We start from the raw sequence: 5,702 nt of genomic DNA on the forward strand, positions 1-5,702 counted from the left end.
ATGCCTGTAATCCTAGCAGTTTGGGAGGTCGAGGCGGGTGGATCACGAGGTCAGGAGCACAAGACCAGCCTGATGAAGATGGTAAAACCCCATCTCTACTAAAAAAAAAAAAATTAGCCGGGTGTGGTGGCAGGCGTCTGTAATCCCAGCTACTCAGGAGGCTGAGGCAGAGAATTGCTGGAACCTGGTAGGTGGAGATTGCAGTGAGCCGAGATCATGCCACTGCGCTCCAGCCTGGGTGACAGAGCAAGACTCCACCTCAAAAAAAAAAAAAAAAAAAAAAAGGCATGTGAAGACAGAGATACACCAGGAGAATGCCACAAGAAAATGGAGGCCAGTGTTGGAGTGGTGCAGCTGCAAACCAAGCAACACTTGAGGTTGCTGGCAAAACTCCAGAAGCTAGGAAGAGGCAAGGAGAGTTTCCTACAGGTTTCAGAGGGACCAGGTCCTGCTAACACCTTGATCTTGGACTCTAGCCTCCAGAACTGAGAGACAATAAATTTCTGTTGTTTTAAACACTCAGTTTGAGCAGTTTGTTACCTGACACCTAGGAAGCTAATATGCTCTGGTAGGGGCTACCTGAGCCAATGCACAAACTGACATGAACATCACCTGCCTAGGGAGGCAAAAGGAGTCACTGAGGCCGATTCAATCCCTGTGACCTGTCACTTCAGAAAATGGATTTGAAGTAAAAGGATAATCATGCTAGTGTAGTTTTGGGAGCTGTTACCAGGGGCCTGGGCAGAAAGCCTTGTATGCAAATGGCAAAGCCTTCCATAACCTCATTAATGGAATTTCAGAAGTTTTCATGTAGTTAAGATATCTAAGAATTACTGTGGAAAAAAAAGACAAAAGACTACCATGAATGCATCATTAATTACTATTACTGAAATTCATTTTCAAAAATAATATGTAAGGAAATAGAAACATCTTACTAACCTTTAGCTATAGTTGAACTCTTAAAAATTCTTTCCTTTAGAAGAAACATTAACTGTTCTCTTCTCTGGGGATATCACAGGTATTGTCCTGTATAAATGTTTCTGTTGCTTTTACCAGCTACAAGTTCTGTTTTTTTGCTAATTCCAGGGAAAGCTTTACATAATAATTAGTTCAGCCCTGATGAATTTGCTAATTCCTTCTTTTCTTTATCAGGAAAAAAGAGGAAGAGCATTGCTTCCCATCCTTGCTTTTCCAGTTGAGAAATTTCATTGATCTTACTGACCTACTTTCCCTTTCTACCCAGACTCCTGCCCTTAGAGCAGAGGTTAGCCAAACTCTTCTTGAACATGGCATTCTTAAAGTTATTCATTACCTATTTCCTTTAGCCACAGTAAAATCTGAAAGCCAACTTTGGACACCGATAAGAATGGGAAGTGATTTTTAGAAGAATCATCAAAATGTTTTCCCCTAAACAAATATGTATAGTCTTGTCTCCTGACACACCCTCAAAAATACTCTAAATTCCAATCACATAAAATCTCCTTGATTTTCTCTGAATTCCTAGCTTTTCTTTAAACAGACTCTTTCCCTCATCTTGGTCTTTCCATGTATAGGCCTTTCTGCCCGCATTTGGCTTCTTCTCTTTTATATACTTAGGAAACTTCCCCTCATTCCTCATGAATAGTTGACCATTTGCTCTCTTTAGCTCTCCCTAACACTAGCCCCTCTAGGATTCTATGGTACCAAATTCATATGGTGATTATCTTAATTATCATACTCTATCTTTTTATCCATTTAACAAGTATCCATTGAGGGCCTACTATACTCCTGGAGGGCTCCACTGTGGCTAGGATTATTACCATAAAGCAGACAGTTTCTGCTCCCAAGAAGTTCACCATATAGAGGCTTATTAGAAGAGTAAACTGGCAATTATAAGCCAGAATACTAAAGATATAATCTTGTACAATAATAATTTATTTGCATACTTGCTTTTTTCACTTGACTCTGAGATTCTAGAGTATTTTATTTACTTTGTGAGTTAGTGTCTGATATCTAAAAATATCTACCAATACCCATTGAAAATAAAAACTTTCAGTAAACTAGGAATAGGGGAACTCCTCAACTTATTAAAGAATATCTACAAAATCCCTACAGTTAATATCATGCCTAATGGAAAAACAAAACAAAACAAAACAAAACAAAACAACAACAACAAAAAAACTTGAAGTTTTCCCACTAAGATCAGAAACAAGGCAAGGATGTTCCCTTTCACCACTGCCTTTCAACATCATACTGCAAGTTCTAGCTAATACAATCAGACAAGAAAAGGAAATTAAAAGTATACATATTAGGAAGGAAAAAATAAAACTATCTTTGTTCACAGATAAGACAATACTCTTTGTATAAAATCCAAGATAACTGACAAAAAACTCGTGGAACTAATAAGCAATTATAGTAAGGTTGTAGAATAAAAGGTTAGTACACAGAAGCCAATTAATTTCCTATATGCTAATGATGAAAAGGTGAAAACTGAAATTACATAGTGCCATTTATATTAGCACCCCCCAAAATAATATACTTAGTTATAAAGCTAACAAAATATGTGCAAGATCTATATGAAAAAAAGTGCAAAACTCTGATGCAAGAAATCAAAGAACTAAATAAATGGAGAGATAGTCCACGTAAATGGAGAGCTAGGAATACTCAATATTGTCAACATGCTCTTTCCAGCTTAACTTGTAGATTTAGTGCAATCCCAATCAAAATCCCAGCAAGTTATTTTGTGAACTGATTCTAGAGTTTACGTGGAGAGGAAAAAGACCCCAAATAGCAAACAAATATTGAAATAAAAAACAAATTTGGAGGAGAACACTACCTAACTTCAAAATTTTCTATAAAGTTATAGCAATCAAGACAGTATGGTATTGGTGAAAGAGGAGATGAACATGGTGATAGAACAACTGGGCATCCACATGCAAAGCAGAAAAAATAGGTAGACATAGACATTATATCCTGAACAAAAGTCAACTCAAAATTTATCACAAACCAAAATGCAAAACACAAAACTATAAACTCCTTGGAGATACTGTAGGAGAAAATCTAGATGACCTTGGGTTTTGAGATGACTCTTTAGATACAACACCAAAGGCATGATCCATGAAAGGAAGAATTGATAAGCTGGACTTTTAAAAATTTTATTAAAATAAAAATAGTCTGCTCTGTGAAAGACAAAATCAAGAGAATTAAATAACAAGCCAAATATCGAGAGACAATAATTACAAAAGACATGTCAGAAAAAGAGCTATTATTAAAAATATATAAGGAACTCCTAAAACTCAACAAACAAACAAAATCTCCTAAAACTGACAAACAACCCAACTAAAAATGGGCCACAGAACCTTAGATACCTCACCAAAGAAGATAAACAGATGACAAATAAGCACATGAAAAGATGCCTCCTATCATACATCATCAGAGAAACGCAAATTAAAACAATAATGAGATATTGCTACACACCTATTGAAATGGACAAAATCCAAAATCCAAAATGAGTGCAAGGATGTATACCTGCACTCATTCATTGCTGGTAGGAATGCAAAATGGTATAGTGACTTTGGAAGATAGTTTGGTGGTTTCTTACACAACTAAACATACTCTTACTATATGATCCAGCAATTGTGCTCCTTGGTATTTCTCCAAAGAAGCTGAAAACATATGTCTACACAAAAACCTTCATCTGCAGAACTATGTGAATAGTTCTAGCAGCTTTATTAATAACTGCCAAAAGTTGGAAGCAACCAAGATGTCCTTTGGTAGGTGAATGGATAAATGCACAGTGGTACATCTGGAAAATGGAATATTATTCGTCACCAAAAAGAAATGAACTACTAAGCCACAGAAGTACATGGAGGAAACTTAAATGCATATAAGCAAAAGAAGCCAATCTGAAAAGGCTACATACTGTATTATTCTAACTATCTGACACTCTGGAAAAAGGGAAACTATGAAGACACTAATAAAATCAGCAGTTGATGGGGGATGGAGGAGGAAGGGATGAATTGGTAAAGCAGATATAATCTTTTAAAAACTTTTAAGTTTATGGATACATCAGGAGACTGAGGCAGGAGAATCACTTGAACCTGGGAGGTGGAGGTTACAGTGAGCCAAGATCGTGCCACTGCACTCCACCTGGGTGATAGAGCGAGACTCCATCCCCCACCCCCCAAAAAAGCAAAAACAAACAAACAAACAAACAAAGGTTCAGGGATACATATGCAGGTTTGTTACATAGATGAACTTGTTTATTGTACATAGGGCACTGTTGTACAGATTATGTCATTGTTGTACATATTAGTCCTTTGTACAATAGTACAAATAGGTTTTACTAGTCTAGTACCTATTAGTTATTTTTCCTGATCCTCTCCCTCCTCCCACCCTCTATCCTCTGTCAGGCCCCAGTGTGTGTTGTTCCCTCCTATGTGTTCATGTGTTCTCATCATTTAGCTTACACTTATAAGTGAGAACATGCAGTATTTGGTTTTCTGTTCCTGCATTATTTTGCTAAGGATAATGGCTTCCAGCTCCATCCATATATTTGCAAAGGACATGATCTCCTTTTTTTTTTTTTTTAATGGCTGCATATAATTCGTGGTGTATATGTACCACATTTTCTTTCTTTATCCAATCTATCATTGATGGGCATTTAGGTTAATTCCACATCTTTGCTATTGGTGAATAGTGCTGCAATGAACATATGCTTGCATGTGTCTTTATAATAGAATAATTTATATTCCTTGGATATATAACCAGCAATGAGATTGCTAGGTCAAATGGTATTTCTGCCTCTAGGTCTCTGAGGAATTGTCACAATGCCTTCCACAATGGACTAATTTTCACTCCCACAAACAGTGTAACAGCAGTCCTTTTTCTCCACAACCTTGCCAACATCTGTTGTTTTTTGACTTTTAGATAATAGCCATTCTGACTGGCATGAGATAGTATCTCATTGTGGTTTTGATTTGCATTTCTCTAATGATCAGTGATGTCGAACTGTATTTTCATATGTCATCTTCTGTAAGCTGTCTGTTCATGTCCTTTGCACACTTTTTAATTGGGTTGTCTTTTTTGGTACATTTGTTTAAGTTTCTTAAAGGATATTAGATCTTTCTCAGATGCATAGTTTGGAAATATTTTCTTCCATTCTTGTAGGTAGTCTGTTTATTCTGTTGATAGTTTCTTTTGCTGTATGGAAACTCTTTAGTTTAGTTAAATCTCATTTACCAATTTTTGCTTTTGTTGTAATTGCTTTTGGCATCTTCATCATGAAATCTTTGCCTGTGCCATACAGTTTAGGACATAGGCATGGGCAAGGACTTCATGTCTAAAACACCAAAAGCAATGACAACAAAAGCCAAAATTGAGAAATGGGATCTAATTCAACTAAAGAGCTTCTGCACAGCAAAAGAAACTACCATCAGAGTGAATAGGCAACCTACAGAATGGGAGAAAATTTTTGCAATCTACTCATCTGACAAAGGACTAATATCCAGAATCTACAAAGAACTCAAACAAATATACAAGAAAAAATCAAACAACCCCATCAAAAAGTGGGTGAAGGATATGAAGAGACACTTCTCAAAAGAAGACATTTATGCAGCCAACAGACACATGAAAAAATGCTCATCATCACTGGTCATCAGAGAAATGCAAATCAAAACCACAATGAGATACCATCTCACACCAGTTAGAATGGCAATCATTAA

The 5,702-nt window shown here is 36.5% G+C and overlaps 1 protein-coding gene across 6 annotated transcripts in view; it reads right to left on the bottom strand.

Annotated features, from left to right (window-relative positions):
• Positions 1 to 5,702, bottom strand: part of DLG2 (discs large MAGUK scaffold protein 2) — a 2,095,027-nt gene that overhangs the window by 237,214 nt on the left and 1,852,111 nt on the right. The gene's annotated exons all lie outside the window — the stretch shown is intronic.

Source organism: Rhinopithecus bieti, unplaced genomic scaffold (genome assembly GCF_001698545.2).
Source record: "Rhinopithecus bieti isolate Rb0 unplaced genomic scaffold, ASM169854v2 scaffold_30846, whole genome shotgun sequence".
In the NCBI taxonomy this organism is placed as follows: domain Eukaryota; kingdom Metazoa; phylum Chordata; class Mammalia; order Primates; family Cercopithecidae; genus Rhinopithecus; species Rhinopithecus bieti.